Source organism: Littorina saxatilis, linkage group LG9 (assembly GCF_037325665.1).
Source record: "Littorina saxatilis isolate snail1 linkage group LG9, US_GU_Lsax_2.0, whole genome shotgun sequence".
Taxonomy (NCBI): domain Eukaryota; kingdom Metazoa; phylum Mollusca; class Gastropoda; order Littorinimorpha; family Littorinidae; genus Littorina; species Littorina saxatilis.
In genome coordinates, this window is record NC_090253.1 from 66234475 (window position 1) to 66243331 (window position 8857).

The 8857-nt window shown below is 43.9% G+C and overlaps 1 protein-coding gene and 1 long non-coding RNA gene across 2 annotated transcripts in view; one reads left to right on the forward strand and one right to left on the reverse strand.

Moving 5' to 3' along the window:
* Positions 1 to 8857, forward strand: part of LOC138976869 (THO complex subunit 5 homolog) — a 103497-nt gene that overhangs the window by 29453 nt on the left and 65187 nt on the right. The gene's annotated exons all lie outside the window — the stretch shown is intronic.
* The window catches only part of LOC138976863 (uncharacterized), a 10287-nt gene continuing 1934 nt past the window's right edge, over positions 505 to 8857 (reverse strand). Inside the window, exons 2-4 of the long non-coding RNA XR_011459196.1 lie at positions 8331 to 8467; positions 6204 to 6314; positions 505 to 2200 (exon numbers count right to left, since the gene is read on the reverse strand). This is a non-coding gene — a long non-coding RNA (uncharacterized lncRNA). The remainder of the gene's footprint in view (positions 2201 to 6203; positions 6315 to 8330; positions 8468 to 8857) is intronic.

Here is an 8857-nt window from a genome sequence, read left to right on the forward strand (position 1 = left end):
CAAGCTACGACAGCGTTAATAGCCCGAACACGGCTAAAACAACAGAAGCCAGCCAACGTGCTAATGCAAATGGCGACCGTGAGGAAGCCAAACAACCGCTGAAAACTTCAGAGTCCAAAGGACATGCGAAATTCACAGCAGAAACAATAAAACATACAAGAAAATATGAACGATCTCACCAGCTGCAAGCCAGCAAGAAGTAGACGGGGGCCGAGGCCGGTGGGTGCCGTAGACACAAAACCAGCCAGAGCAAAAGCGAACACAACCGTCACCCTTGAGTGATAGTAGTCGATTGAAGGGGTATCACGTGACCAGCACCATTGATGACGTAGTAGGCTACATGGGACGTAACCCAGGGTGTCAGTCATGCTGGTGCAGTCACTTTTTTAGTTGGGGTTGCTCCCCTTATACCTAGACGGGGTAGCTTTTATCATAACCTATGCATCGAAGTGGGTCAATGCTAATCATGTGATTCGGCGTAAGAATATGTAATTATAATGCCAATTTTAAAGTCTTAGGTATGACCTGGCCGGGGTTCGAACCCACGACCTCCCGATCACGGGGCGGACGCCTTACCACTAGGCCAACCGTGCCTGTGCCACTGTTATATGGTAAGATGTAATGAATAGGTTTGCTCTACATATTGCACCAACAGGCCAGCAAGTTGTCTCAATCTCTGTGCTATGTCATTTTTTCTAGCTGGTCCATATTTCTTCAGTAAGCTTTCGCCAAAAAGCAACAACATGCTGTCTTTGCCCACAACTTCAGCTAGTCCATCTTAAAACCGTGTCTTCATTTAGTGCTGAAGCTTTGTTCGCACATTCATACATGTTCTATTGTTGAGACAAGTATTTTGGTTAATTGCGGCTTGAATTATCTTCCCTGACGGATACATGCCTTTTTGAAGGAGATGCCCAAAACCATTTATTAAAGTTTGTATTTCAGCATGAGACCAGCTTGAATTTACGCTTGTCTTCATGAGCTTTGTCAACCTCTGCCTTTAATTATTTTTTTTTGTTTGTTTATTTTTTGCTTAACGTCCAGCCGACTACGCAGAGCCATATCAGGACGAGGAAGGGGGGGATGAAGGGGGCCACTTGTCAAGCGATTCCTGTTTACAAATGCACTAACCCATTACTTGTGTCCCAGCAGGCTTTAGTAAAACTAAATTAATACCTACTGGAAGATTACCAGTTTCCAGTATGTTAAAATAGGCTTAACCTATCTACTGCTGGACTTACATCAGAACACTAACAGATTAAACTATACATGAATCGCGAGACAAGCGGCAAGAGAAGAGATTTTTGGAAAAAATACAGGTGAATGAGCAAGATTAAGGCAGAAAAAAGAAAAGAATTCATGAAGAAAAAGAGAGCATGACAGGAAAGAGGAACCAAAAATCTACCTAACAGCAAACTAGAAAGCTCCTGCGGTTCCAAAAACAGGAGGGGCCTTTAATTTCTTAACCGCAGTGCCCCACTGCGGGAGCCTTTAATTAGGTAATAAACAATGCATGTTATTAGTAGTAGCAAAAGTATTTAGATATTATAAGAGTATGTCCACTAGAACCCGACATGTAGCATCTATATATAAATAAAATTTAAATAATATTGTGGCGGTTTCTGCGACTTCCATTACTCGCGCAGAAGCGTCTGATTGGAGAAACTAGAGGTCAAAGTATGTACCAAAATGTTGCTAACTTGACGTTGAGCAATGTAAAATAACATATTTTTTTTAAACAAACTTTGAACTCGAATTTCTCCAATCAGAAGATTCTGCACGAGTTTTGGAAGTCGCAGAAACCGTCACATATGATGGTGGCGGTATAAACATACCAAGCGGTTCTGCATGTGTGCGACATGTGTAGTCGCAATCCTTGACGGAGGAGTCATCGCTCCCCAAATCACCCACGATGCCGGTGTTGTCATTGCCCAAATCACCCACGATGCCGGTGTCGTCATTGCCCAAATCAGCCACGATGCCGGTGTCGTCATTGCCCAAATCAGCCACGAATTGCCCAAATCACCCACGATGCCGGTGTCGTCATTGCCCAAATCACCCACGATGCCAGTGTCGTCATTGCCCAAATCACCCACGATGCCAGTGTCTTCATTGCCCAAATCACCCACGATGCCAGTGTCGTCATTGCCCAAATCACCCACGATGCCGGTGTTGTCATTGCCCAAATCACCATGACCAACTGAAACAAAGATTAGTTTAAAATTATAGAATCTTTGCTTATTGTTGATTTATAACACCGACACAAGACAGACGATGGACCTTCTTGACTGTCACGACCTCAAACAGCATGTAGACGCTCCCACACGCAAAACACACATCATTGACTGGATTGTCACCCACGAGTCCACTGACCTGGTGTACGACATCCTGCTGAATGACTACCTCAGATCCGATCATTCTGCAGTTTTGTTCTCTCTTAAGATGGCCAAACCATCCAAACAGAAAAAGCGCGTAGTCCGCCGTAACCTCAAAGAAGTTAACACTGACACATTTCGCGCAGAAGCAGCCCGCCGACTGCTTGATCCTCCGGTATCCTCAGACCCTGTACGTCATTACGACTCCACTCTCAGCACACTTCTTGACGAACATGCACCCGCAAAAACCAAACTCATCGTAGATTGGCCTTCTGCACCCTCGATCACAGCTGAAGTTAAGTATACAAAACAGTTGCGTCGCCGAGCAGAGAGGAAGTTGCGAACCTCAAAGCTGGTAGTTGACAGACAGATTTACAACAAGCAAATGGAACATGCTCAGACACTCATCGCAGACGCCAAACAATCGCACTACAGCACCAAAATCTGTGAAACAACCTCTGCCAAAACACTCTTCTCCACAGTGAATGACCTTGTTGGCTGCTCTTCTGCTTCTCCCTTGCCCAACAACATCGACCCCTCCAAACTGTCGCAAGCTTTCTCTGATTACTTCCATAACAAGATCCAAACCATCCGTGACAAACTAGACAAAATCCCACACCAAAACTCTGAAACTTCTCCTGCATTTACAGGCACTCCCTTCACACACTTTCAGCCTCTCACTCTCACTGACCAGGAGAAAGTCCTCAAAGAAATGACCTTGAAAACCTGTGACCTTGACCCTCTTCCCACACAACTCTACTCTGACTGTCTTCCTGAACTCCTCCCTTCTATTCTCAAAATCATCAACACTTCTCTGCAAACAGGCACTGTCCCCAACTCCTTTAAGACTGCTATTGTCAAACATCTACTGAAGAAACCATCGCTCGACCCAAACACTCTCAGCAACTACCGCCCTGTCTCAAACCTTTCCTTCATCTCCAAACTCCTTGAAAGAGTCGTCCTAAAACAACTCAACTCTCACCTTCTTTGCAACAATCTTCTCTCTCCGCTTCAATCTGCCTATCGTCCTCACCACTCCACCGAAACTGCCCTTCTCAAAATCACTACTGATCTCCTCCTTGCCACTGACCAAGCTGAAATCTCTGCCGTCGCTCTACTTGATCTATCAGCGGCCTTTGACACAGTCGACCACAACATCCTCCTTCAACGCCTTCAGTACACCTTTGGTATCCATAGCACAGCTCTTTCTTGGTTCTCTTCTTATTTCACCGACCGCTACCAGACTGTTTCGATTGACAAACTGAACTCTGACCCCATCAGGCTTGAGTGCGGAGTCCCTCAGGGCTCAGTCCTTGGGCCTGTACTAATTACTCTCTACACTCAACCTCTTGACCACATCCTTGACCGACACAACGTTCTCCACCACTCTTTTGCCGACGACTCTCAACTTCACAACAGCTCTTCCCCTGACCAGTCTGAATCTCTTCTTTCCTCTATCTCTGACACTATCACTGACGTGCAGAATTGGATGACAGAAATCAAACTTCAGCTCAATAGCAACAAAACTGAAGCTATCCTAGTAGGCACTACATCCAAACTCTCCAAAGCCACTTCCGACTCTCTTCAACTCTCTGACTCTTCTGTCCCTCTGTCTTCTGCTGTCAAAAACCTCGGAGTCACTCTAGACAACACCCTTTCCATGAAACAACACATCTCTTCTGTCTCTCGCACCTGCTACTTCCAACTCCGCCGCATCGCCACTATCCGCAAGTACCTCACCACAGATGCTACCGCCAAACTGGTCACGTCCACCATTCTCTCACGTCTTGACTATTGTAACTCTCTCTTGGCGGGTCTTCCCTCTTCTTCTATCTCTCGTCTCCAACGCATTCAAAATAGCTCTGCCCGTCTTGCCTTACGAAAGAAAAAGGGAGATCATATCACCCCCCTCCTAAATCAGCTCCACTGGTTGCCCGTTCCTGCCCGTATCACATACAAAATCAACACTCTCACCTACAAATGCCTCCATGGTCTCGCCCCTGCCTATCTCTCCGACTCTCTCTCTCTCTATGTCCCTTCACGAGCACTCAGATCATCTGCCGACTCCCTCAAGCTCAACATCCCCCACACCAAACTCAAAACAGCAGGTCAACGCTCATTTTCTTTCCAAGCACCTAGCCAATGGAACACACTACCTCTCCCCCTCCGTCAACAACAGTCCCTCGAATCATTCAAATCTGCACTCAAGACATTCCTTTTTTCCACATAATCCATGCATTCTACACTGCCCACCCCAATACAATACAATACAATACAATACAATAACTTTATTAATCTCTAAAAGAGAAATTACATTGCTGAGCGTTTGTGTCCGTAATAATAACATACATAAAACATTCAAAATAAACATTTGTTCTTTGTCCTGAGAAAATATAGCACATTGGTTATCACATAAGAAAGTATATTAAAAATAAATTAACATGCATTCACCATCAACAATGCACAAAAGAAAGTCAGCACCTTGCCGGTTATCACATATTGTCTAAGAGAGTAGAATAAGAGTATATAATCATGCAAAACAAAATCAACAATACTGAAACAATACAGAACACTGACCCCGTGCATCAGAGCGACAACACCAGCATCTACCGCCCCACCTGAGAATTGAAGATGTGAATTGCAGATGGAATGAACGAATTTCTGTAGCGTGTGGATCTTGCGGTTGGTTGTCTGAATCTGTTGCTCCTGTCTGTCCGTCTACTGTCAAATTCCGGTCTGAGTGGGTGCGAGTCGTCAGCCAAAATCTTCTGTACCTTGTCAGTCAGTCGTCGTTCATGTGTTGATGTGAAATTGTCCTGCTTCCTCCCAACCACCCCACTTGCTTTCCTGATGAATTTATCTAATCTATCCCTGTCTTGCTTGTTGATGTTGCCACCCCAACACACGGAGCCAAAGTACAACACACTATTGCACGTTGAAGTGTAAAACATCTGAAGGATTTCTTGTCTGCAGATGTTAAAAGACCTGAGTTTTCTCAAAAAGTACAGGCGAGAGTGGAGTTTCTTCACAAGGGCATCAGAGTTTGGTTTCCATGTCAACTTATTGTCTATAATCACCCCCAAATACCTATACTGCTCTACCTTCTCTACGACCTCCCCCTTGATCACTATCTCCCTGTGTACATGTTCCCCCCTCCTGTTGTCCATTATCATTGTCCATCCCACCTTGAATAACTGTACATATTTTAATGGTTGCTGGTGTGTGTGTGTTGGTGACTTTAAGTCTCCGTGTGTGTGAATGAGTGTATGTGCGCCTTGAGTCGCCTGTTGGGGAGATATGTGCGCGTTATAAATATTCGTATTATTATTATTATTTATGTCAAACACTCTACCGTACCTCGAAATGTTTTAGCTCTTTGCTCAAGTGCTATTATTATTATTATTAGCATTGCTTAACGTCTAGCCGACTACGGAGAGCCTTCTCAAGATATCCCCATGCTGCCAACTAAAAAACAACAAAAAACATCATTGGCGGTCTGTCACTAGCCCCGTAGATGAACCCGACATGTAGCATCTATATATAAATAAAATTTAAATAATATTGTGGCGGTTTCTGCGACTTCCATTACTCGTGCAGAAGCTTCTGATTGGAGAAACTACAGGTCAAAGTTTGTCCCAAAATGTGTTATTATTATTTCACGTTGCTTAACATCTAGCCTGTGTTGCTAACTGGATGTTGAGCAATGTGAAATAATAATAAGAACATTTGGGAACAAGCTTTGACCTCGAGTTTCTCCAATCAGAAGTTCTGCACGAGTAGTGGAAGTCTCAGAAACCGTCACTTATGATGGTGGCGGTATAAACATACCAAGCGGTTCTGCATGTGTGCTCGTCACGTCGCAATCCTTGACGGAGGGGTCATCGCTGCCCAAATCACCCACGATGCCGGTGTTGTCATTGCCCAAATCACCATGACCAACTGAAACAAAGATTAGTTTAAAATTATAGAATCTTTGCTAATTATTGATTTATGTCACTCTATCGTAAATAAGAACAAAAAGTCCCAGTCTCTAGGCTGGGGGAGGATGGAATCTGTGGCATCCCGGAGGCCGTCATTGCCCCCACGACTTCAAAGAGAGAGAGAGAGAGAGAGAGAGAGAGAGAGAGAGAGAGAGAGAGAGAGAGAGACTTCAAAGAGAGAGAGAGAGACTTCAAAGAGAGAGAGAGAGAGAGAGAGAGAGAGAGAGAGAGAGAGAGAGAGAGAGAGAGAGAGAGAGAGAGAGAGAGAGAGAGAGAGAACCAACGTATGGTTCCTGATGGCTTTCTTGCCTGAAGAGTGAAGTCAGGTGTATGTAATTTCATCGTTGCATGCACAACAGAAACTTCTTAATCATAAACTCCATTATCTTTTTTGAGAATCTAACTCCTTCATCCACTTCCAAGACCATTTATTTGGATGTTTTGCCTCACTTGGCAACTTGTCGTCAAGCTGATTTGCACATGGGTCTCCATTCTTGAAAAAATCCACGCTTTCACTTATCGTGGTGGCCATTTTGAATGTAAAACAGGAAGTGACCACAAAGGGAAGCAAAGACTTGTGGGAGAAAAAGTGAATCTTTTTGAGACAAGTGAGGCCCTGATAAGGATGTTTAGGGAAAATGTAACTTTTGAAAACATAGGTAAATGTAAACATCCTTGTCAGGGCCTCACTTGTCTCAAAAAGATTGCAAGCGCTTACGATCTGCAACGCTGGGCTGTTTGACGAAATTATATTTATTATATCGCGCATGCACAAGATGTTTGAAAATGCGGGAATTGGTATTTCTTTGCGTGAAAAGGCGCGCATCCAAATTTTATTTTTGCGGGATTTCTTTCATATTTGCGGGAATGCGCGGTCTAGAATCGACACTGCGACAGATCAAAACGTGTCAGAAGGTTTTTGCCAGAATGGAAGGACGAATTTCCTTGGTTAGATTTCGACAGTGGAGTGTGCGTGAGCGCAACTCCATGACTGTGTGTGTAGGGGTGGGGACGAGTTTTTGCATTCAGATTGTGGGTAACCTGATTTTTGTGCGGGTAAGTTAAAAATGACATGTTACATACCCGGGGAAAGCTGAATTGACAAAAATGTGGCCACCCCTGCGTCCCGTGACAGTAAGGTGGGTTCGTATCATGAAGGAGTTAACAAAAGTGACATTTAGCCCTAATGACAGTGAGGGGCGACATTTGTATTATAGCCTACAACAATACAATACAAATGTCGCCCCTCACTGTCATCAAAGGGTACGAGTCGTGCATCCCTCTCATTACTAGTACTATTGATTGCCAGCACTAAGAAAACTATTAGGAAAGGGTGTATTTTTCAAATAAGTCCAGAGGCTATTTAATTTAGTAGCAATGGACTTCAGACTTTTTATGGAAGAGAACAAATTCCAAAATGATAGGTTTTAAATCGTTTTAAGTAGGGCTAGGCGAGGCGCTCTCTTGCCAACATTGCGTCATAATCTGAAAGGTTCCGCGACGCAATATTCCTGATCCTGATACTTAGCTGCGTCGATATCATCGGAAAATGCACTTTCCAAACCTACTTGTGATATAGACTGCGCACATTTCTTTGCAACCAAACAGCGCCGAAACTCAATTATGTAAGACAGATCTCTTACTTTATCAACATCAGTGGTTGTCTATTGACAACTTGATGCGGCATGCGTGTTCAGATTGTTACGCGAAGCTGTGGTTCACTCTCCCATCTCTGTCAAAATGGCGGAAGGCCGAATCAAGCCACCAGCCACACGTCACTTCCGGAGAGGGACATTATTTTCTTTCGTTTTCTCCCGAGCTTTTGAGAATACGGGTTAGAAAAGTGAGTCATTATCTTCACTGGAACATATTGAATACGAACTCTAGCGCATAAGTCATTAAATTGAAAGAAGAAAGAGAAACAAATGGTTATTTCAGTATTTTTTTTTACCATGGAGACAGCCTTTAAACTTACCACAGATATGTCGTCAGGACATGAATCCAGCCAATGTGTGACTTTCGTGGTCTCGTATACACATGGAATTGCGAAGTTCTGAAGACATGGGCTTGTGAAGTTGTGTTGAAGTGGACTTGGACGGGATTTGTCGTGTTCTGTAGACCCAAAACACTGATTTGTACATTCATGTGTTGGAAAACACAGGATTTCCATTTCGTAAAGTTTCAATCAAGCCGCCATTCGTGTTTCAATTTTCAGCTACTTGAATCTAGTTTTGCCTTTCCATATTTGGCTAATCATTATGAGCTATTAAAGGGGCACGCCATAGCTATAGTTCGGACAATTTGCATCGAGTCTATCAGAATCCTCACCTTCCAAACTGTAATATTCCCACGTTCCACATCCACAAACCCTGCATAGCTACAGAAAGCAGAAATGTTTGAAGAACTAAATCCTTGCGCGCATTTATGTGTAGTGGAAGTGAGTGACAAGCCAGAGCTACGCTTCACTCACAACCCAATTTGGCAACCGTCAGTTTAAAGCAA